We start from the raw sequence: 26359 nt of genomic DNA on the forward strand, positions 1-26359 counted from the left end.
GTGCTGACTGTGATGTGACATACAGTACCATTAATTATATAGAGAGTGGACTGAAGGGCTTCACTCATTAACGTTAGACCATTGCTAAAGCACACCTCTGACATATGAGACTGATGTGGCTGTCACTCAGTGTCACTCATTGTGTCACTCAGCCTGCCAAACAGACTTTCATTAATCAAAGGCTCTTACCCAGAGAGACGAACACACCAACAACAGACATGAATTGCGGTATTCAGAATAATAATTGATTAAACTAACTAACTAACTAACTAACTAACTAACTAACTAACTAACTAACTAACTAATGCAGTCAGACATGACTGTTTGGCTGTCTTGTCCCATCTGCATACAACACATTGATGCTAATGACTCATTAATCTATGGTATCTGTTGCTAATAAATACATTTATTGAATAACAAAATAATAATTGTTCAGAGACAGGGACGTCCCTTGAGTCCATCTAAACTCTGTCCAGAGATGCGTTCTGTCTCCCAGTCAATCAGACTCTCTCCTACAGTGCATTACCCTAAAATAAAACTGGGATGTGATGAATTCATACAATGACAAACCATTATGGCCACTGTTCCCTCACAGATTGCCATAATTACACTTACAAATAGAATCCTATGTAGGACTAGGTGCCCCAAATTGCACTCTATTCCCTACATAGTGTACTTTTGACTAGAGCCCTATGGGGGTGATTCCACACCAGGACTGCTCGAAAATATTTTGGGTATCTCAGATTGTTCTGCCAATTCTCACATAGGATCTTCATCATGAGGAAGGATGTTTGACATGCTTTTTACATTTGTATCACATATTTTGGGGGGGGAAATCATGATGAGAGTGGCCATCTTAGGCACTTTTTATAGCTATAGATGCTTCCTGTAAGACCCATCTTGGTGTCATTATCCTCCTTATAGTGTGCTCTAACATATGGAGTATGTCTAGATTATAAAATACAATTTAGTTTGTTTGGAAAGCAAATGCCTACTGATGAAAAGAGAAGACTAATCCATCTGTAGAATCTATCAAATGTTTTCTCAGCTCTCAATTTTGAGCGAACAGCACTGTTTTTCAAAGTAGTCTAGCTTGAAACAAGCTATTGGTGCAAGAGCATCGGCCAATGCATATTCATGCTCTCTTTCTCAGTGGGTGAGTCAGTGCCACTCAAAAGTTTATTTAGTAGCCTATAATGTAGCCTATTATATTTCTTCCTCATATTGTCTCTTTTCATTGGCCTGGGCTATTGGTTGCATTCACAATGAGGTAATTTTTATTGATCTCAGTTTTTCAATGTCTGAGTAGCTACTCATTTCGGTTAATTGTGTGGTATTAAAAAATATTCTGCTAATGTCTCCAGCAGGGGTTGGAACTGGTTCAGGGAACAGAACAGAAAACCGGGAAAGATCAACATTTTTCAAAGATCAGAAATGGTACCAGGAACGAAACTGATCCATACTGTTCTGAAAAATAACCGTTATTTTAAAAGCCTGGGAACTGGTTTGTAACGTTTTTTTTATGTTTCAGGCATTTTTTTTATCAACTTCCACAACAAAACACAACAAGCGCCTCGGCAAAGCACTCTGTCTGTTACTCAGAAATGTATTCCAGTGTCTGCATGCAAGCTGAAAATCTTTGCCTGTGCTTGTGCGTGTTTAGGCGACCTGCCCCCCCCCCCTCTGAAGCATATGCTACTGTACTGACATTACTAGTTTGATTCAGAAGATAGGGAGTAGAGATTTTTTATTGTCTAGAAAATAATGGATTCACTTTTTCAATGCTAGTTAAGGACACTATAGGCCTATTTATTCACTACAAAAAGGTAAGACGTGTTTTTAATTGTGGTGCCGCTCTGCACACACAAGCTTGTTTGCTAGCTAGCTCAAAGGACAGGTGATGCAGATAATACATGTCATAACAAGATGCCCAGCGGTTCAAGCCTCCTCCTCAACCCTCTCTCACTCTCTCCCCACCCTGAAAAATCTCAGTGGCATCTTGTGCCATTGACTACACTTGTCTGTCACGCATGTAAACAATCAGCTTTCCTGCACTGACTGGTGAAGTCATTTAATGAGCTAAATGTAAACAACAGTTGATTTCACGGGTTGAAAAAGGAACAGAAAGGAACCATATAAGCTAAAGTAAGTCGCTCTGGATAAGAGCGTCTGCTAAATGACTTAAATGTAAATGTAAATATAAACCAGTACTTTTTGGGGGTTGGAACCAGTCCAGAACTTTTTCTTCCTCTGGTCGAGAACAGTGGAACGAATAAAAAAAAAATAGTGGTTCTGTTCAGAATTAACGATTGGAAAATAATTTTGGTTCCAATCCCTGGTCTCTAGTCATGTAAATTACGTAGAATTGCATGAAATGTGAAAGGCCCCCAAAAAATGTGGGTGTGCAAATCCTGGGGTGTGTGTTCTGTTGGTTTGCCTGGGATTTGTGGAGTAGGACAATGCCTATCTATGCACACATGCACAAGCACAAGCACACGTACACACACGCATGCATGTGCATACACACGCAAGCATTAACAGCTCCGTGAGATAGGACTGAGCCCGTAATTGCCTTATCTGTGGAAGGCCCAGACTTCAGCCATGACCTCAGTGCGCTGGGGTGGAAAAGATCTCTGGTATTCTACAGCCATCATTGTTTTAATGTGACATCACAATGTGTGTGATACGCTTTCACACAATCAGCACTGGAGTTCCCAGTACTGGGAGGTGGGGAATATTCTGATTGATTATGGTGGGAATCACACACATACCAATGCATGAAGACACACGCAGACACACACATACTCACATGAAGACATACAGCCATACAAACATACACACACAAAACACAGACACACACATATCTTCTGTATCATGGTCTTGGTGAAGCCTACACTAAATATTACAAGAGTCTATACATATCAGTGCTGCCCAATGAGAAGAGTCGTCGTGGAGAGGTCGTGGTATCTGTGGATTCAGAGCGAGAGAGAGGTCATGATTAAGTGACACTCATCCTTCATGCATGACAGATTTGGTGGTCAGGTCTGGAGAAGAGCCGACAATAACTGACATCATCATTAAGGGACAATTATCTTTCTAAAATGATTAGAAAAAAAATAAGATTGGCTTGCTACATCACTGGGGCCAAGCTCCCTGACAAAAATGTAATTCATTACATGTGTTATGTTTTATATTTCACATGTATCCTAAAAAAAAATTCAAAAATATATTTAACGATTTTCTTTCCGTATGGGAATTCTCTCCCTCTGTCCTCTTACATCACCTTTACCTCCTATCTCTCTTTCGCTCTTTCTGCTCCTCTTCCAGCTCATTCTCTTTTTCTACAATATCATTCTCCCCTCTGGTTTCATCAGACCAGAGAATCTTTTTTTTAGGTGCCTTTTGGCAAAATCCAAGCGTGCTTTCATGTGCCTTTTACTGAGGAGTGACTTACGTCTGGCCACTCTACCATAAAGGCCTGATTGGCGGAGTGCTGCAGAGATGGTTGTCCTTCTGAAAGGTTCTCCCATCTCCACAGAGGAACTCTAGAGTTCTGTCAGAGTTACTATAAGGTTTCTTGGTCACCTCCCTGACTAAGGCCCTTCTCACCTGATTGCTCAGTTTGGACCGGCGGCCGGCTCTAGAAAGAGTCTTGGTGGTTCCAAACTTCTTCCATTTAAGAATGATGGAGGACTCTGTGTTCTTGGGGACCTTAAATTCTGCAGAAACGTCTTGGTACCCTTCGCCAGATCTGTGCCTCAACACAATCCTGTCTCGGAGCTCTAAGGACAATTCCTTTAACCACATGCCTTCGTTTTTGCCCTGACATGCACTGTCAACATTCCCTCAAAAATCCAAGATGGCGTAGCAGTCAAGCGTCGTTGTCTTTGTCTTGTCGTGTCCCGTGTATATATCTTTTTATATCTTTTTTTTTCTTAACCCCAACTTCAACATACTCTCCTGCAACCCGTCTCACCCCATGTGTTTTGTATCTGCTATTTTATTTACTTTAGAACCGAAACCCCCAACAGAAGCTAGCCAGTAGTCAGCTAGCCACTGCTAGTGGCCATCAGCTAACCTTTAGCCCAGACAACTCCTGCCAGTCCGCACAGCGCAATTCAACCCAGAGCTTATTGGACTTCATTTTCTCCATATCCCCGGATTCCTACCACAAGCTCTGAACCTCTTCACCTGGATCATCGCAGCTAGCTAGCTGCTATCCAATTGGCTTCTTCTGGCTAACGTCTCTGTCCTGAAGCAAGCACCAATTAGCCAGGAGCTAGCCTATGCTAAGCCCATCTCCCGGCTAGCTGAAGAGGTCCATCAGCCACTCTTTGGGCTACAATACCTATTTTGCCAATTGGCCTGGACCTAATTTATTGCCAATACGGAGCCCCGCCGATCCATCACGAATGGACTTCCGACGTAATCCGCCCAAGGTTTTTTTTCAAAAGGCTCCTCCATTGTGACGTCCCCTGAATGCCCATCTGCTAACCTGCTAGCCACGGCCTACTGGCTGTCGAGAGTGTTAGCTGAAGTGGTCCATCAGCCAATTTACAACACAAACCCCTGAGGATCCATCACGACTGGTCTGTTAGCTGAAGAGGTCCATCAGCCAATTTACTACATGAACCCCTGAGGATCCATCACGACTGGTCTGCCGACGTAACCGCACGAGGGGGCTACAACAGACTTCATCCATTGCGACGTCCCTCTTTGGCCCTTCTGCTAGCCTGCTAACCCCGGCCCGCTAGCTGTCTGAATTACCGTGTCTCCAGCCCGCCCAGCTACTCACTGGACCCTATGATCACTCGGTTACGCATGCCTCTCCCTAATGTCAATATGCCTTGTGCATTGCTGTTTTGGTCAGTGATTATTGTCTTATTTCACTGTAGAGCCTCCAGCCCTGCTCAATATGCCTCAGCTAACCCTCTTGTCCCACCTCCCACATATGCGGTGACCTCACCTGGTTTAATCGATGCCTCTAGTGACAATACCTCTCTCATCGTCACTCAATGCCTAGGTTTACCTCCACCAAATTCACATCCTACCATAACTTTGTCTTTACATTATGCATTAAATATATTCTACCGCACCCAGAAACCTGTTCCTTTTACTCTCTGTTCCGAATGTACTAGACAACCAGTTTTCATAGCCTTTAGCCATACCCTTATCCTACTCCGCCTCTGCTCCTCTGGTGATGTAGAGGTTAATCCAGGCCCTGCAGTGCCTAGCTCCATTCCAATTCCCCAGGCGCTCTCATTTGTTGACTTCTGTAACTGTAAAAGCCTTGGTTTCATGCATGTTGACATTAGAAGCTTCCTCCCTACGTTTGTTCTATTCGCTGCTTTAGCACACTCTGCCAACCCGGATGTCCAAGCCGTGTCTGAATCCTGGCTTAGGAAGGCCACCAAAAACCCTGAAATGTCCATCCCTAAATATAACATTTTCTGACAAGATAGACCTGCCAAAGGGGGCGGAGTTGCAATATACTGCGAAGATAACCTGCAGAGTTCTGTCTTACTATCCAGGTCTGTGCCCAAACAATTTGAGCTTCTACTTCTAAAAATCCACCTTTCCAGAAACAAGTCTCTCACTGTTGCCGCTTGCTATAGACCACCTTTTACCCCCAGCTGTGCCCTGGACACCATGTGTATTGATTGCCCACGATCTATCTTCAGAGCTCGTGCTGTTAGGTGACCTAAACTGGGACATGCTGAACACCCCAGCCATCCTACAATCTAAGCTTGATGCCCTCAATCTCACACAAATGATCAATGAACCTCCCAGGTACAACCTCAATCAACCCCAATGAGGCACCCTCATAGATATCATCCTAACCAACCTGCCCTCCAAATACACCTCTGCTGTCTTCAACCAGGATCTCAGTGATCACTGCCTCATTGCTTGCATCCATAATGGGGCTGCGGTCAAACGACCACCCCTCATCACTGTCAAATGCTCCCTAAAACACTTCAGCGAGCAGGCCTTTCCAATCGACCAGGCCCGGGTATCCTGGAAGGATGTTGACCTCATTCCGTCGGTAGAAGATGCCTGGTTATTCTTTAAAAGTGTTTTCCTCACAATCTTAAAGAAGCATGCCTCATTTCTGTAGAACCAGCAACAGATATAACCCGTGGTTCACTCCAGACCTGACTGCCCTTGACCAGCACAAAAACATCCTGTGGCGTACTGCATTAGCATCGAATAGCCCCCGCGATATGCAACTTTTCAGGGAAGTTAGGAACCTATATGCACAGTTAGTTAGGAAAGCAAAGGCTAGCTTTTTCAAACAGAAATGTGCATCCTGCTGCACAAATCCCCAAAAGTTCTGGGACACTGTAAAGTCCATGGAGAATAAAAGCACCTCCTCCCAGCTGCCCACTGCACTGAGAAACATTGGCTGGGAAACATTGTCACCACTCATAAATCCACGTAAATTTAGAATTTCTGGCTTTCCACCTGGCCACCCCTACCCCGGTCAACAGCCCTGCACCCCCCACACCAAGCCTCCCCATTTCTTCTTCACTCAAAGCCAGATAGCTGATGTTCTGAAAGAGCTGCAAAATCTGGACCCCTACAAATCAGCCGAGCTAGACAATCTGGACCTTCTCTTTCTAAAATTATCAGCTGAAATTGTTGCAACCCCCATTACTAGGCTGTTCATCCTCGCTTTCGTATCATCTGAGATCCCCAAAGATTCGAAAGCTGCTGCGGTCAGCCCCGTCTTCAAAGGGAGAGACACTCTAGACCTAAACTGCTACAGACCTTTATCTATCCTTCCCTGCCTTACTACGGTCTTAGAAAGCCAAGTTAACAAACAGATCAACAACCATTTCTAATCCCACAGTACCTTCTTCGCTATGGAGTCTGGTTTCCGAGCAGGTCATGGGTGCATCTCAGCCACGCTCAAGGTCCGATATGAAATCATAACCTATATCAATAAGAGATAATACTGTGCAGCTGTATTCAAAGACCTGGCCAAGGTTTTTGACTCTGTCAATCACCATATTCTTTTCGGCAGACTCAACAGCCTTGGTTTCTCAAATGACTGCCTCACCTGGTTCACCAACTACTTCTCAGACAGAGTTCAGTGTGAAAAATTGGAGGGCCTGTTTTCTGGACCTCTGGCAGTCTCTATGGGGGTGCCACAGGGTTCAATTCTATGGCCGACTCTCTTCTCTGTATACATCAATGATGTCGCTCTTGCTGCTGGTGATTCTCTGATCCACCTCTACACCGACGACACCATTCTGTATACTTCTGGCCCTTCTTTGGACACTGTGTTAACTAACCTCCAGACGAGCTTCAATGCCATACAATTCTCATTCCGTGGCCTCCAACTGCTCTTAAATGCATGCTCTTCAACCGATCGCTACCAGCACATGCCTGCCTGTCCACCAACACTACTCTGGATGGTTCTGACCTAGAATATGTGGACATCTACAAATACCTTGGTGAGACTGTAAACTCTCCATCCAGACTCACATTAAGAATCTCCAATCCAAAATTAAATCTAGAATCAGCTTCCTATTTTTTCAACAAAGCATCCTTCACTTATGCTGCCAAACATACCCTTGTAAAATGGACTATCCTACCAATCCTTGACTTCGGCGATGTAATTTACAAAATAAACTCCAACACTCTACTCAGCAAATTGGATGCAGTCTATCACAGTGCCATCGGTTTTGTCACCAAAGCCCCCAAAACTACCCATCACTGCGACCTATATGCTCTCATTGGCTGGGCCTCAATTCATATTCGTCTCCAAACCCACTGGCTCCAGGTCATCTAAAGCCCCACCTTATCTCAGCTCACTGGACACCATAGCAGCACCCACCCGTAGCATGCGCTCCAGCAGGTATATTTCACTGGTCAAAGCCCAAAACCAATTCCTCTTTTGGCCTCCTTTCCTTCCAGTTCTCTGGTGCCAATGACTGGAACGAATTGCAAAAATCACTGAAGCTGGCAACTCATATCTCCCTCTGTCACGTTCTGACCTTTATTTCCTTTGTTTTGTCATTATTTAGTATGGTCAGGGTGTGAGTTGGGGTGGGCAGTCTATGTTTGTTTTTCTATGATTTGGGTATTTCTATGTTTCGGCCTAGTATGGTTCTCAATCAGAGGCAGTTGTCTCTGATTGAGAATCATACTTAGGTAGCCTGGGTTTCACTGTGTGTTTGTGGGTGTTTGTTTCCGTGTCTGTGTTTTTCACCACACGGTACTGTTTTGGGTTTCGTTCATTCCACGTTTATTTGTTTTTGTATTCAGTTGTTCATGTGTACATTTTCGTATTAAAAGAACCATGGACACTTACCACGTGGTCCTCTGATCCTTTTCGCCTCTCCTCTTCGGAAATCCCTTACACCCTCACTAACTTGTCAGAGCAGCTCACAGATCACTGCACCTGTTCATAGCCCATCTGAAAACAACACATCTATCTACCTCATCCCCATACTGTTATCTATTTATTTTGCTCCTTTGCCACCCAGTATCTCTACTTGCACATTCATCTTCTGCACATCTATCTGCACATCTATCACTCCAGTGTTTAATTTGCTATATTGTAATTATTTTGCCACTGTGGCCTATGTATTGCCTTACCTCCCTTATCTTACCTCATTTGCATACACTGTATATTGACTTTTTTTCTATTGTGTTATTGACTGTTTGTTTATTCCATGTGTAACTCTGTGTTATTGTTTGTGTCGAACTGCTTTGCTTTATCTTGGCCAGGTCGCAGTTGTAAATGAGATCTTGTTCTCAACTAGCCTACCTAAAGGTGAAATAAAATAAAAAATAAATGAGGTGAAATCAAATTAAAATAAAAGACCTTATATAGACAGGTCATGTCCAATCAATTGAATTTACCACAGGTGGACTCCAATCCAGTTGTAGAAGCATCTCAAGAATGAGCAATGAAAACAAGTTGCACCTGAACTCAATTTCGAGCCTCATAGCAAAAGGGCCTGAATACTTATGTAAATAAGTTGTTTATGTTTTTATTGTTAGTACATTTCTGGGAGTCACGTGGGACCGCCGAAAAAGATAGCAACACTTTAGAGAGCTCCTAATACCTGCATGAAATCCAACGGCATACACTTTCAATTTATTCTTAATTCCAGTGGGTCAGAAGTTTACAAACACTAAGTTGACTGTGCCTTTAAACAGCTTGGAAAAATCTAGAAAATGATGTCATGGCTTTAGAAGCTTCTGATAGGCTAATTGACAAAATTTGAGTCAATTGGAGGTGTACCTGTAGATGTATTTCAAGGCCTACCTTCAAACTCAGTGCCTCTTTGCTTCACATCATGGGAGAATCAAAAGAAATCAGCCAAGACCTCAGAAGAAAAATTGTAGACCTCCACAAGTCTGGTTCATCCTTGGGAGCAATTCCCAAACGCCTGAAGGTACCACGTTCATCTGTACAAACAATAGTACTCAAGTATAAACACCATGGGACCACGCAGCCATCATACCGATCAGGAAGGAGACGCGTTCTGTCTCCAAGAGATGGACGTACTTTGGTGCGAAAAGTGCAAAAAAGAGCAAAGGACCTTGTGAAGATGCTGGAGGAAACAGGAACAAAAGTATCTTTATCCACAGTCAAACGAGTCCTATTTCGACATAACCTGAAAGGCCACTCAGCAAGGAAGAAGCCACTGCTCCAAAACCGCCATAAAAATGGTTTGCAACTGCACATGGGGACAAAGGTTGTACTTTTTGGAGAAATGTCCTCTGGTCTCATGAAACAAAAATAGAACTGTTTGGCCATAATGACCATCGTTATGTTTGGAGGAAAAAGGGGGAGGCTTGCAAGCCGACGAACACTATCCCAAATGTGAAGCACGGGGGTGGCAGCATCATGTTGTTGGGTGCTTTGCTGCAGGAGGGACTGGTGCATGAGGCAGGAAAATGATGTGGATATATTGAAGCAACATCTCAAGACATCAGTCAGGAAGTTAAAGATTGGTCCAAATGGATCTTCCAAATGGACAATGACCCCAAGCATACTTCCAAAGTTAATGCAAAATGGCTTAAGGACAACAAAGGCAAGGTATTGAAGTGGCCATCACAAAGCCCTTTCCTCAATCCTATAGAAAATTTGTGGGCAGAACTAAAAAAGCGTGTGAGTGCAAGGAAGACTACAAATCTGACCCAGTTACACCAGCTCTGTCGGGAAATTCACCCAACTTATTGTGGGAAGCTTGTGGAAGACTAACCAAAATGTTTGACCCAAGTTAAACAAGTTAAAGGAAATTCTACTGTCGTGTCTATGGCATCATTACACTGAAGATTGTGATTTTAGCAAATCAATTCCCTGTAATTATTATAACGTGATTAAACTAATCATGTAAATGTAATTAACTAGGAAGTCAAGGAAAATCTTCAGATTACAAAATTATTTTCGAAAAATACCCTAAATGATGTTTATGGGACATCTAATATAACTTTTTCAGATATTTTAATATCTGATCAATTAGTCTTCTTATTAATGAATTATTCTTTACCTCACGTTATTCTCATTCCAAACGTCGTAAATGGTTGGTTATCTGCACGAACCCAGTCTTCACTATGAATCATCCATACATCAATCAATCTCAATCATTTCTTTATTAACAAACAAAATAGTCACAGAAATGCACAAACAAACAAACAAAGTAGATATGGTTACAAGGAAATGATAGGGAATGAGCCCTAGTGGGCTAAATGGTTGGTTACCGGTATGAATCATCCATACATCAATCAATCTCAATCATTTCTTTATTAACAAACAAAATAGTCACAGAAATGCACAAACAAACAAACAAAGTAGATATGGACAAAGGGACTGAGCGGATTGGGCAAAGGGACTGAGAAAGACAGAAGACACTACACAGTTGATGATTATAACAATTGAAATGCTAATCCTTTGCACATGAACGCACACTCATTCAGGAATAATTGCAATAAATATATGTATTTGCGTTCAGTGTGTCGTCGTGATCGCTGTTGGAATCATCCTTCTTTCTGTTGGAAGTTCATCCACTCGTCTTTCGTGGTTAGAAAGGATTCTTCAGAGTCACATTCCGAAATGTTCTTACAGAATAGATGTTTCAGTGGTTGTCAGCCTTCGCATTCAATGGTACACAATTCCTAGCTGCAGACTAGTAATTACAATCGAAGATTTGCTCTTATTCTGTCGGTATTGATAGTCTCAACAACCATTACAACCTTAGGGTTTATGGTGTCTACTCAAACCTTAGCCCTCTCGGTAATCGAGGTAAGCTTGGTCTCCTGGGAAATTCCCAAGGTGGGGGTAATATCCAGAACGGTAGGAAAGGGCTGTCCCATGACACCAGACCAATGTCGGTGCTCATGGGGCGGGCCTATGACTTAGTTAACCTCTCTGGGATTAGTGGGACGCTAGCGTCGACCTCAATAACAGCCAGTGAAATTGCAGGGCGCCAAATTCAAACAACAGAAATCTCATAATTAGAATTCCTCAAACATCCAAGTATTATACATCATTTTAAAGATAAACTTCTTGTTAATCCAACCACAATGTCCGATTTCAAACATTTACGGCGAAAGCACACCATGCGATTATGTTAGGACAGCACCTAGCCACAAAAACATACAGACATTTTCCAGCCAAGGAGAGGGCTCACAAAAGTCAGAAATAGTGATTAAATTAATCACTAACCTTTGATGATCTTCCTCTGGTGGTACTCCCAGGACTTCATGTTACACAATAAATGTTTGTTTTGTTCAATAAAGTCCCTCTTTATGTCCAAAACCCCCAGTTTAAATTGCCTCGTTATGTTCAATAATGCATTGTCTCAAATAACATCTGGTGAAATTGCATAGAGCCAAATCAAAATACAGAAATATTCATCATAAACATTGTTGAAAGATACAGGTGTTATACATAGGCTTAAATATATACTTCTCGTTAATCCAGCCGCTGTGTCAGATTTCAAAAAGGTTTTAAGGCGAAAGTAAACCATGCTATTATCTGAGGATAGCACTCCATCAAACAAACACATAACATTCATATTTCAATCCGCCAGGCACGACACTAAATGCAGAAATAACAATATAATTCATGTCTTAACTTTGAAAATCTTCTTTTCTTGGCACTCCAATATGTCTATAAACATGACAAATGGTCCTTTTGTTCGATTAATTCTGTCGTTATATATCTCGAAAATGTCCATTTATTTGGCGTGTTTGATCCAGATAAACACTGGTTCCAACACGCGCAACATGACTACAAAATATCTAATAAGTTACCTGTAATCTTTGTCCAAACATTTCAAACAACCTTTCTAATACAACTTTAGGTATTTTTTAAGGTAAATAATCGATCAAATTTAAGAATGCGTTGAAAACTGCGTTCAATAGCGGATAAAAACAAATTGGAGCGAGCCCCAACCACAACAGGACACTTCACTCAACCCTCATTCTGAACTGCCCTACTTCTTAATTTCTCAAAGGAAAAACATCAACCAATTTCTAAAGAATGTTGACATCCAGTGGAAGCAATAGAAACTGCAAGCAAGTGCCTTATAAATGTAGATCCCCACAGAATAACATTGCAAAAAAGAATTTCCTGGTTGGTTTGTCCTTGTGGTTTCGCCTGTCAAATACGTTCTGTTATACTCACAGACATCATTCAAACAGTTTTAGAAACTTCAGAGTGTTTCCTAACCAAATCTACTAATAACATGCTTATCCCAGCTTCTGGGCCTGAGTAGCAGGCAGTTTATTTTTGTAACGCTTTTCATCCGAAAGTGAAAATACCGCCCCCTAGTCTAGAGAGGTTTTAAACTCCAAAAGGAATTGGAGTTGCCTTCATTAAACAGTTTATTTACATTACATAATTTCACAAATTGTTTAATCTTTCATTCATTTTATACAACAATTGGATGCAAGCCTCACAACTGAGACCCTTGTATAAACAGAGTTATGGTACTGTGGCTGTATTGTCTCTCATGAGTTTCACAAACATTAAATGAAATGGACCGGTCATTGTAGGATTCTTCCCCGACCGTGTACACATTCTCCAAAACATGGACATTGTTCAGTTCTCAAGTTCTGTGATGGAGAAGAGTTTTGTTTGTTCTCCTGTGAAACCTTCTACCTCTATTCTGCCTGGCCATGAGGAGAGAGACTCCTCTAGGAATTTATGACCTGCGAAAACAGAGCCTGGGTGTAGGGGGAAGAGAGAGATGGTGAGAGATGGTGAGAGATGGTGAGAGAGAGAGAGAGAGAGAGAGAGAGAGAGAGAGAGAGAGAGAGAGAGAGAGAGAGAGAGAGAGAGAGAGAGAGAGAGAGAGAGAGAGAGAGAGAGAGAGAGAGAGAGAGAGATGGGGATGGTGCTTGCTATACCCAAAGAGAGCCACGTCATGACACTACCAAATACTAATTGAGTGTATGTAAACTTCTGACCCACTGGGAATGTGATGAAGGAAATCAAAGCTGACATTAATCAATATCTCTACTATTATTCTGACATTTCACTTTCTTAACATAAAGTGGTGATCCTAACTGACCTAAGACAGAGAATTCTTACTAGGATTAAATGTTAGGAATTGTGAAAAACGGAGTTTACCTGGTATTAAAAAATATTTTGGAGGAGTTTGTATCATTTGATTTACACAACATCTTTGAATATGTTATTTCTTGTTTGTTTCATAATAAAAAATATTTAAGACAAAAAAACTGAATTTGAGTGTGCATAACTATTTACCCCTCCTAAGTCAATAATTTATAGAGCCACTTTATAATACTTTATAGAGCCACAATTACAGCTGCATGTCTCTTTGGGCATGTCTCTATAACCTTGACATATCTAGCCACTGGGATTTCTGCCCATTCTTCAAGGCAAAACTGCTTCAGGTCGGATGAGTTCAGCTGGTGTACAGCAATCTTTAAAACTTCTTCGGGATCAGTGTCCCTTCCACAGGACGGTTGAGCTAACGTAGGTTAATGCGATTAGCATGAGGGTATAAGTAACAAGAACATTTCCTAAGACATAGACATATCTGATATTGGCAGAAAGCTTAAATTCTTGTTAATCTAACTGCACTGTCCAATTTACAGTAGCTATTACAGTGAAATAATAACATGCTATTGTTTAAGGATAGTGCACAATTTTGAACATTAATTTAGTTTAGTTAATAAACAAACTAGTTATTAAGTGATTAATAAACAACATCAGGCACATTTGGGCAGCCTTGATTCAACAATTTGAACAGAAATGCAATGGTTCATTGGATCAGTCAAACACTTTACACATACACTGACAGCCATCTAGTGGCCAAACTCTACATTTCACCTGGACTGGAATAATACATTATGGCCTTTCTCTTGCATTTCAAAGAAAACAAAATAACGGTTGGTTCATTCTTTGTATGATCATTTACCAGATCTATTGTGTTATATTCTCCTACATTCCATTCACATTTCCACAAACGTCAAAGTGTTTCCTTTCAAATGGTACCAAGAATATGCATATCCTTGCTTCAGAGCCTGAGCTACAGGCAGTTAGATTTGGGTATGTCATTATAGGCGAAAATTGAAAAAAGGGAGGATCCTTAAGAGGTTTTGAAGTCATACAACAGGTTCTCAATTGGATTGAGGTCTGGGCTTTGACTAAGCCATTCCACAACATTTGTTGTGGAATGGTGTTGCTTTACCAGTATGCGTAGGGTCATTGTCCTGCTGGAAGGTGAACATCCGTCCCAGTCTCAAATCTCTGGAAGACTAAAGCAGGTTTCCCTCAAGAATTTCCCGGTATTTAGCTCCATCCATCATTCCTTCAATTCTGACCAGTTTCCCAGTCCTGCCGATGAAAAACATCGGCATGGTGTTCTCAGGGGGATGAGAGGTGTTGGGTTTGCGCCAGACATAGTGTTTTCCTTGATGGACAAAAAGTTACATTTTAGTCTCATCTGACCAGAGCACCTGCTTCCATATGTTTGGGGAGTCTCCCACATGCCTTTTGGTGAACACCAAATGTGTTTGCTTATTTTTTTCTCTGGCAACTCTTCCGTAAAGACCAGTTCTGTGGAGTGTACGGCTTAAAGTGGTCCTATGGACAAATACTCCCATCTCCACTGTGGAGCTTTGCAGCTACTTCAGGGTTATCTTTGATCGCTTTGTTGCCTCTCTGATTAATGCCCTGCTTGCCTAGTCTGTGAGCTTTGGTGGGTGGCCTTATCTTGGCAGGTTTGTTGAGGTGCCATATTCTTTCCATTTTTTAAATAATGGATTTCATGGTGCTCTGTGGGATGTTCAAGAAATTACCAAGAAACTGAAGATCTCGTACAACGCTGTGTTTACACCCTTCACAGAACAGTGCAAACTCTCCCTAACCAGAATAGAAAGGGGAGTGGGAGGCCCCGGTGCACAACTGAGCAAGAGGACAAGTACATTAGAGTGTCTAGTTTGAGAAAGAGACGCCTCACAAGTCATCAACTGGCATTTTCATTAAATAGTACCCTTAAAACAAACACTAGTCTCAACGTCAACAGTGAAGAGGCGACTCTGGAATGTTGGCCGCGTGTTCTGGTAATATTGCTAGCAAGAAACGGCAATTGGGTTGAACGTGAGATGTCTTTAGTAAACCCCCGTTCCCGAATTGAAGGGGACCTTTTTGTGCTTGAAGTGAATGTTTTTTTACAAGAACGGCTAGCTTGGCATTAGTTATGCTAGAAAACAGAGAAAAGCCGTTCTCCTTTGTTTACAGAAGAAATCCCGCGCTTTGCGTGACAGAAGTTCCGACCTTTGCTGGAATCCCGTGTGATTTCAGCTTTCAGGGGTAAGTGACCCCTTGTGGTGAAGAATCGGCAGCAATTTCTTGTGATTTTTTAAAATCTTCCATTGTGATGGAAAAACATTTTCTCACATCTGTAACAACTGGTTACACTTCATAATATACAACCAACCTCAACTGATTGGATATTGTTGTCTCATTCAATTTAACTTTGGGACTGGGGGCAGTATTGAATAGCTTGGATAAAAAGGTGCCCGTAGTAAACTGCCTGCTACTCAGGCCTAAAAACTAGAATATGCATATAATTAGTAGATTTGGATAGAAAACACTGAAGTTTCTGAAACTGTTTGAATTATGTCTGTGAGTATAACAGAACTCATATGGCAGGCAAAAACCTGAGAAAAAATCCAACCAGAAAGTGGAAAATCTGAGGTTTGTAGTTTTTCAAGTCATTGCCTATCGAATATACAGTATCTATTATTATATCTATGGGATCATATTGCACTTCCTAAGGCTTCCACTAGATGTCAACAGTCTTTAGAACCTTGTTTGAGGCTTCTACTATGAGGTGGGAGAGAAAGAGAGCTCTTTCAATCAGGTGTCTGGCATGAGCTGATCACGTGAACACCCGTGAGAGCGACCTGCGTTCCACGAAGACAAAGGAATTCTCCGGTTGGAACATTATTGAAGATTTCTGTTAAAAACATCCTAAAGATTGATTCTATACATCGTTTGACATGTTTCTACAGATTGTTTCTACAGATTTTGACTTTTCGTCTGGACCTAGTGATCGTGCCTCATGAATTTGGATTACTGGGCTGAATGCGCAAACAAAAAGGAGGTATTTGGACATAAATGATGGACTTTATCGAACAAAACAAACATTTATTGTGGAACTGGGATTCCTGGGAGTGCATTCTGATGAAGATCATTAAGGGTAGGTGAATATTTATAATGCTATTTCTGACTTCTGTTGACTCCACAACATGGCGGATATCTGTAACAGTAATTAAAGAGCAGCAGTAAAATAATAATAGCGAGACTATATACACGGGGGTATCGGTACCCCCTGGAGAGCGTGACTCCGGTTGCAACCAAGCTCGTAACCGGAGCTTGGTACACAAAAGAGTGAAGATGACAGAAGGTTTCAGACTTCACCTCTCTCAGGTATCCCTACGTCTCTTCCACTTGGCCATTCGGCCCAGAGAAGAATAGTGCATCCTCGCCAACATAGCCAAAGCTCGGCTTCTCCTCTTTGCCTTTCGGCCCATACTTCCTCACAGAATGAGGCAAACCCTTAGGTTTGTGTTGTGGTCTATATTCAGAACCACATTCCTGTAAACCTAAGAGACGATCTAATGTTAAATACTGTTGAAGTAATGTGGCTACAGGTTCATCTGCCTCACCTAAAGCCCATTCTTGTGGGAAGCTGCAATAGACCACCAAATGCTAGCAGTCAGTATCTGGATAATATGTGTGAAATGCTTGACAATGTATGTGATATCAACAGAGAAGTTTATTTTCTGGGTGATTTAAATATTGACTTGCTATCATCAAGCTGTCCACTCAAGAAAAAACTTCAAACTGTAACCAGTGCCTGCAACCTGGTTCATGTTGACAGTCAGCCTACCAGGGTAGTTACAGCATAGGAATTAAATCATTAAATCATCAATATCTGTTGTCACATCTTCACTAATGCTGCAGAAATTGACTTTAAAGCAGTATCCAGATCCATAGGATGTAGTAATCACAATATAGTAGCCATATCTAGGAAAATCAAAGTTCCAAAGGCTGGGCCTATTATAGTGTATAAGAGGTCATACAAGAAGTTTTGTAGTGATTCATATGTTGATGATATAAAGAACGTTTGCTGGTCTGTGGTGTGTAATGAGGACCAACCAGAAGCTGCACTTGACACATTTATGAAACTACTTATTCCAGTTACTAATAAGCATACACCCATTAAGAAAATTACTGTAAAAACTGTGAAATCCTCTTGGATTGATGAGGAATTGAAAAATTGTATGGTGGAGATGGATGAGGCAAAAGGTATGGCAAATAAATGTGGCAGCACAACTGATTGGCAAACATAATACAAAATAAGAAATCAAGTGACTAAACTAAATGAAAATAAACTATATTATGAAACAAAGATCAAATACACTGCTCAAAAAAATAAAGGGAACACTAAAATAACACATCCTAGATCTGAATGAATGAAATATTCTTATTAACTACTTTTTACTTTACATAGTTGAATGTGCTGACAACAAAATCACACAAATATTATCAATGGAAATCAAATTTATCAACCCATGGAGGTCTGGATTTAGAGTCACACTCAAATTAAAGTGGAAAACCACACTACAGGCTGATCCAACTTTGATGTAATGTCCTTAAAACAAGTCAAAATGAGGCTCAGTAGTGTGTGTGGCCTCCACGTGCCTGTATGACCTCCCTACAACGCCTGGGCATGCTCCTGATGAGGTGGCGGGTGGTCTCCTGAGGGATCTCCTCCCAGACCTGGACTAAAGCATCCGCCAACTCCTGGACAGTCTGTGGTGCAACGTGGCGTTGGTGGATGGAGCGAGACATGATGTCCCAGATGTGCTCAATTGGATTCAGGTCTGGGGAACGGGCGGGCCAGTCCATAGCATCAATGCCTTCCTCTTGCAAGAACTGCTGACACACTCCACCCACATGAGGTCTAGCATTGTCTTGCATTAGGAGGAACCCAGGGTCAACCGCACCAGCATTTGGTCTCACAAGGGGTCTGAGGATCTCATCTCGGTACCTAATGGCAGTCAGGCTACCTCTGGCGAGCACATGGAGGGCTGTGCGGCCCCCCAAAGAAATGCCACCTCACACCATGACTGACCCACCGCCAAACCGGTCATGCTGGAGGATGTTGCAGGCAGCAGAACGTTCTCCACGGCGTCTCCAGATTGTCACGTCTGTCACATGTGCTCAGTGTAAAGCTGATTTCAAATGTGAAGAGCACAGGGCGCCAGTGGCACCAATCTTGGTGTTCTCTGGCAAATGCCAAATGTCCTGCACGGTGTTGGGCTGTAAGCACAACCCCCACCTGTGGACGTCGGGCCCTCATACCACCCTCGTGGAGTCTGTTTCTGACCATTTGAGCAGACACATGCACATTTGTGGCCTGCTGGAGGTCATTTTGCAGGGCTCTGGCAGTGGTCCTCCTGCTCCTCCTTGCTCAGAGGCGGGGGTAGCGGTCCTGCTGCTGAGTTGTTGCCCTCCTACGGCCTCCTCCACGTCTCCTGATGTACTGGCCTGTCTCCTGGTAGCGCCTCCATGTTCTGGACACTACGCTGACAGACACAGCAAATCCTCTTGTCACAACTCGCATTGATGTGCCATCCTGGATGAGCTGCACTACCTGAGCCACTTGTGTGGGTTGTAGACTCCGTATCATGCTACCACTAGAGTGAAAGCACCACCAGCATTCAAAAGTGACCAAAACATCAGCCAGGAAGCATAGGAACTGAGAAGTGGTCTGTCGTCACCACATGCAGAACCACTCCTTTATTGGGGGTGTCTTGCTAATTGCCTATAATTTCCACCTGTTGTCTATTCCATTTGCACAACAGCATGTGAAATGTATTGTCAATCAGTGTTGCTTCCTAAGTGGACAGTTTGATTTCATAGATGTGTGATTGACTTGGAGTTACATTGTGTTGTTTAAATAAGTGTTCCCTTTATTTTTTTGAGCAGTGTATTTAAAGATGATGGTAAAAAGCTTTGGGGCACCTTAAATTATATTTTGGGGGAAAAAAGTAAACACAGCTCCATCATTCATTGAATCAGATGGCTAGTTCACCAGAAAGCCCAGTGATTTCTGGGGGTCAAACTACCTGCCCTCCAGGACACCTACACCACCCGATGTCACAGGAAGGCCATAAAGATCACCAAGGACAACAACCACCCGAGCCACTGCCTGTTCACCCCGCTATCATCCAGAAGGCGAGGTCAGTACAGGTGCATAAAAGCAGGGACCGAGAGACTGAAAAACAGCTTCTATGTCAAGGCCATCAGAATGTTCAACAGCCACCACTAACATTGAGTGGCTGCTGCCAACATACTGACTCAACTCCAGCCACTTTAATAATGGAAATTCATGTAAAAAATCATGTATCACTAGCCACTTTAAACAATGCCACTTAATATAATATAATGTTTACAAACCCTACATTACTCATCTCATATGTATATGTACAGTATATACTGTACTCGATACCATCTACTGCATTTTGCCTATGCCGTTGTGTACCATCACTCATTCATATATCTTTATGTACATATTCTTTATCCCCTTACACTTGTGTGTATAAGGTAGTAGTTGTGGAATTGTTAGGTTAGATTACTCGTTGGTTATTACTGCATTGTCAGAACTAGAAGCACAAGCATTTTGCTACACTCCCATTAACATCTGTTAACCATGTGTATGTGACAAATAACATTTGATTTGATATTTCCAACTCCTTCAATTACTTTTTCATTGGCAAGATAAGCAAACTTAGGGATGACGTGCCAGCAACAAACGCTGACACTATACATCCAAGTATGTCGGACCAAATAATGAAAGATGTTGCATTTTACTTTTGAATTCCGTAAAGTCAGTGTGGAAAAGGTGAAAAAAAAAATGTTTCTTTCGACAATGACAAGCCACCGGGGTCTGACAATCTGGATGGAGAATTACTGAGGATAATAGCAGATGACATTGCCACTCCTATTTGCCACGTCTTCAATTTAAGGCTACTAGAAAGTTTGTGCCCTCAGGCCTGGAGGGAAGCTAAAGTCATTCCGCTACCCAAGAATAGTAAAGCCCCCTTTCCTGGCTCAAATAGCCGACCAATCAGCCTATTACCAACCCTTAGTAAACTTCTGGAAAAAAATGTGTTTGACCAGATACAATGCCATTTCACAGTAAACAAATTAACAGACTTTCAGCACGCTTATAGGGAAGGACACTCAACAAGCACAGCACTTACACAAATGATTGATGAGAGAAATGACTGATAAAATGATTGTGGGGGCTGTCTTGTTAGACTTCAGTGCCGCTTTTGACATCATCGATCATAGTCTGCTGCTGGAAAAACGTATGTGTTATGGCTTTACACCCCCTGCTATAATGTGGATAAAGAGTTACTTGTCTAACAGAACACAGAGGGTGTTTTTTAATGGCATCCTCTCAAACATAATCCAGGTAGAATCAGGAATTCCCCAGGGTAGCCATTTAGGCCCCTTGCTTTTTTCAATTTTTACTAACAACATGCCACTGACTTTGACTAAAGCCAGAGTGTCTATGTATGTGGATGACTCAACACTATACACGTCAGCTACTACAGCAACTGCAATGACTGAAACACTTAACAAAGAGCTGCAGTTAGTTTCAGAGTGGGTGGCAAATAATACATTTGCCCTAAATATTTTTAAAACTAAAATAATTTTATCTGGGACAAAACATTCACTAAACCCTAAACCTCAACTAAATATTGTCATAAATAATGTGGAAATTGATCAAGTTGAGATGAGTAAACTGCTTGTTGTAATTTTAGATTGTAAACTGTCGTGGTCAAAACATATTGATGCAGTAGTAGCTGAGATGGGGAGAAGTTTGTCCATAATAAAGTGATGCTCTGCCTTCTTAACAACACTATCAACAAGGCAGGCCCTACAGGCCCTAGTTTTGTTGCACCTGGACTACTGTTCAGTCGTGTGGTCACATGCCACAAAAAATAGGTAGGGGCCTGAGGGGCCTGAGGGCACACAGTGTGTTGTGAAATCTGTGAATGTAATGTTTTTTAAATTGTATAAACTGCCTTAATTTTGCTGGACACCAGGAAGAGCAGCTCCGGCCTTGGCAGCAGCTAATGGGGATCCATAATAAATGCAAAAAAAAATACTAAACCCTCCACCTGCACTTGGCGTGGAACGCCTTGACAAAATTGTCAAGAACTTCTGCAACTTTGACCCCGTTCCAAGGGAAGCCAAACGACACAGAGACGTTCTTACCAGACATAAAGGTCGCCTTGGATGGCTACCCGGATGCTAGGGATACCAACATGCTTTATCTGTTGAAGCGAACATTGAATAGACACACGTGACAAGGTTCGTCCGTCTACAATAGCAACACGTGCAAAACGACTTCACAAAACTGGCCACGGCTTTGAAAATAGAATTCAGTGTTTCTGCGACTCACAAACATGACAGCTCGCTGGCTAACACTGCCATCAGGGATACGATCGGTGAGAGATGACGCATAAGAACGGTATCTACCACAAAACTACGATACCAATAACCACCACGGTGGTCGCCAGTGAAACGAATACCGCAAAAATCAACCCGATTGCTACGTTCCTGCTCCCAACCCACACAAAAGGTCAGGGCTCAAGGGTAACAAGGGTGACTGTCAAGTCCTGACCTTAGTTCCTTTGTTTTGTCTTTTGTTTTAGTATGGTCAGGGCGTGAGTTGGGTGGGTAGTCTATGCTAGTTTTCTATGATTTTCTATTTCTGTGTTTGGCCTGGTATGGTTCTCAATCAGAGGCAGCCGTCAATCGTTGTCCCTGATTGAGAACCATATTTAGGTAGCCTGTTGTCCATTGTGTTTTGTGGGTGGTTATTTTCCGTGTTTGTGTTTGTGCCACACGGGACTGTTTTGTTTGTTTCATTGTTATTGTTACGTTGTTATTTTGTAGTGTTCAGTTTTTTTCATGTTAAAATGTACACATACCAAGCTGCAAATTGGTTCGACCTCTCTTACTCTTCATCAGAGGAGGACGAATGCTGTTACAGAACCACCCACCAAGAAAGGACCAAGCAGCGTGGTAACGCACAGCTGCAGCAGCGGCCGGAATCGCAAGACTCCTGGAAATGGGAGGAGATTCTGGATGGCAAGGGACCCTGGGCACAGGCTGGAGAATATCGCCGCCCCAAGGCTGAGCTGGAGGCAGCGAAAGCCAAGAGGCGGTGGTATGAGGATGCAGCGCGGCGGCGCGGCTGGAAGCCCGAGAGGCAGACCCAAGAATTTATTGAGGGGGGCACACGAGGAGTAAGGCTAAGTCAGGTAGGAGACCTGAGCCAACTCCCTGTGCTTACCGGAGAGCGAGAGGGACCGTTATGCCGTGAGGCACACGGTGTCCCCGGTGCGTGTGCATAGCCCGGTGTGGTACATTGCAGTGCTTCGTATCGGCCGGACATGAGTGGGCATCGAGCGAGGTGCCATGAAGCCGGCTCAGCGCGTCTGGTCTCCAGTGCGTCTACACGGGCCGGTGTACATGGCACCAGCCCTACACATGGTGTCCCCGGTTCGCCAGCACAGCCCAGTGCGGGCTATTCCACCTCGCCGCACTGGCCTGGCTACGGGGAGCATTCAGCCAGGTAGGGTTGGGCAGGCTTGGTGCTCGAGACCTCCAGTGCGCCTCCACGGTCCGGTCTATCCGGTGCCACCTCCACGCACCAGCCCTCTGGTGGCAGCCCCCCGCACCAGGCTGTCTCTCTCTCTCCTTCCTACAGGTGCTCCCGCCTGTCCAGCGCTGCCAGAACCTTCCTCCTCTCCAGCGCTGCCAGTGTCTCCCGTCTGTCCTGAGCTGCCAGAGTCTCCCGTCTGTCCTGAGCTGCCAGAGTCTCCCGTCTGTCCTGAGCTGCCAGAGTCTCCCGCCTGTCCTGAGCTGCCAGTCTCCCGTCTGTCCTGAGCTGCCAGAGTCTCCCGTCTTTCCTGAGCTGCCAGAGTCTCCCGTCTGTCCTGAGCTGCCAGAGTCTCCCGTCTGTCCTGAGCTGCCAGAGCCGCCAGTCTGTCCAGCGCTGCCAGTCTGTCCTGAGCCGCCAGAGCCGTCTGTCAGCCAGGAGCCGCCAGAGCCGTCTGTCAGCCAGGAGCCGCCAGAGCCGTCAGTCAGCCAGGAGCTGCCAGAGTCAGTCGCCTGTCACGCCGGCGATGCCAGAATCTCCCTTCACTCCGGAGCTGCCGGAGTCTCCCGCCTGTCCGGCGCTGCCGGGGTCTCCCGCCTGTCTGGCACTGCCGGAGTCGTCCTTCACTCCGGCGCTGCCGGAATCTCCTGCCCATTCGGGACCCGTGGCTCAGGTCCCCAGTCCGAGGTCGGCAGCGAGGGTCGCCGCTCTTAAGAGGCCACGGAGGCGGTTAAGGAGGCGGAGAAAGACTATGATGGAGTGGGGTCCACGTCCCGTGCCATAGCCGCCACCGTGGACAGACACCCACCCAGACCCTCCCCTATTAGGTTCTGGTTTTGCGGCCAGAGTCCGCACCTTTGGGGGTGCTGTCATGTTCTGACCTTAGTTCCTTTGTTTTATTATGGTCAGGGCGTGAGTTGGGTGGGTAGTCTGTTAGTTTTTCTATGATTTTCTATTTCTGTGTTTGGCCTGGTATGGTTCTCAATCAGAGTCAGCTGTCAATCGTTGTCCCTGATTGAGAACCATATTTAGGTAGCCTGTTTTGTGGGTGGTTATTTTCCGTGTTCGTGTTTGTGCCACACGGGACTGTTTCGTTTGTTTCACGTTGTTATTTTGTATTTTGTAGTGTTCACTTTTGTCATATTAAAATGTACACATACGACGCTGCAAATTGGTCCGACCTCTCTTACTCTTCATCAGAGGAGGACGAATGCTGTTACAGTGACAAAGGGTTCAATGACGACCGAAGCACTCCACTTTGTGGGGAATATGATTATAAAATGCAACTCTGAAAGTCGCTACCCGGAAACAGACCTAAAGGACTGAGCTAATTTATTCAGGCTCGACAATATCACTCCTCTCTCAAACGTTGTTTAATGATCTCAAAGGGCCTGTGGACCCACCTAAATGTTGGTAAACGCTGAAAGATCTGACACTAAACTTCAAGGTTTCACTCAGTCTACCTCGCCTCTCACAATCTGACTCATGCTGAAACTACACTTCCAGAACGTATTGCTTGTTCACCCTGTGTATGTTTACCAGCCTCGACACTGAACACCTGCTACTCGGAGCAGACTTGATGGATTGTTTGGTCCCACTGATGGATTGTTAAAACAACAAATTGGGGTCATAAGTCAAACCCTACCACCCCTCCCCCGATTGGAGTAAACTAATAAACAATAACACTATGCTTCTATGTACTATACACATTTTACAGACAATCTATTTTACAATAGTTATATTGTGTTTGTTTTTAGTCCTTCCTCTATTTCTGATGTCCATTCGGTTTGATTTCTATTTGTAACTGTGCTATTTCACAAAATTTCCGAACCTATAAACATTTTACAGACACGTATGTTTTACATTGGTTATCAGTCCCACACTTTAACTCCTCCCATTGATCTCTTAACACCATCCATTTTGTATTTCTATTTGCCACATATTTTTCAACCGTGCTGTGATGCTTCATAAAAGTACTGAACCTTTCTATTCTCATAGCTTCTACAGATTGTCAATTAAAGATACACATTTTTGCTAAAATAATGATTATATTATTAATTGATTGACTATGACTTTTCAGAATACCCAGTATTGCTATTTGCATAGTTCTAAGTAAATGTTGCAATTCTGCAGCCATTCCTGGACCTGTGACCAAAAACGAGCTGTGACCAAAAGCTACTGCACTGTCAGCCCTTTCACTTGCATCACAGAACACGTGTAGTTTCAGGGTGTGGTTATTCTGTGGCCGCATGTCTGTTCTGTACCACCTTGAGAAGGTGATGCATTCTGGAGCAAGAGACACTCTAGTACAAATCAGAGATCGATACTGGATCTTGAGTGCTAGGCAGCTAGTCAAGAGCACAGTGGCAAGATGTATAGTGTGCAAGAGATTCAAGGCAAGGGCCGGACAGCAGGTCACTGCGCCTTTACCAAAAGACAGAATAACAGAATCCCCACCATTCGAATTTTGCAGGACCGCTCTGTGTGAAAGAAAATGGTTCTGTGAAGAAGTCCTACATTGCACTGTTCACTTGTTCTGTAACCAGAGCAGTGCATTTGGAACTGGTCTCAGATCAGTCAACAGACATTCCTGTTAGCTCTAAAAAGATTAATCTCAAGGAGAGGATTATGCAAGGTAATCTACTCAGACAATGCAAAAACGTTCAAGAGAGCTGATCAGGACTTGAAAGAGCTGTGAAACGCAATCGAAGAGCCCCAACTCTTGGCGTTCTTCTCAGAAAGGGGCATCACCTGGAGGTTCATCGCAGAGCGACCAGCCTGGTGGGTCAGGTCAGTAAAAACATTCCTGCGAAAGGTTCTTGGGAGAGCTTCACTTAATTTTGAAGAGATGTGCACAGTCCTGACAGAGGTTGAAGCTATCCTAAATTCTAGGCCGCTGACCTTCGTGCACAATGAGGTGGATGAACCACAACCCCTGACCCCAGCACACTTCCTGGTGGGTAAAATACTAACCTCTTTGCCTCCAAAGCAATTTCCAGCTGACACTCAGCACCCAATGTTAAACAAGGGGAAACTTGTGACCAGTTTCTGGAACAGTTGGCGAAGAGACTACTTGCTGAATCTAAAGTCAGCACACCGCTGTGACACACCACAGCCCACCCCACTGAAGGTGGGTGATGTTGTACTCATTGGAGAAGATAACACAC

Source organism: Oncorhynchus keta, chromosome 33 (assembly GCF_023373465.1).
Source record: "Oncorhynchus keta strain PuntledgeMale-10-30-2019 chromosome 33, Oket_V2, whole genome shotgun sequence".
Lineage (NCBI taxonomy): Eukaryota > Metazoa > Chordata > Actinopteri > Salmoniformes > Salmonidae > Oncorhynchus > Oncorhynchus keta.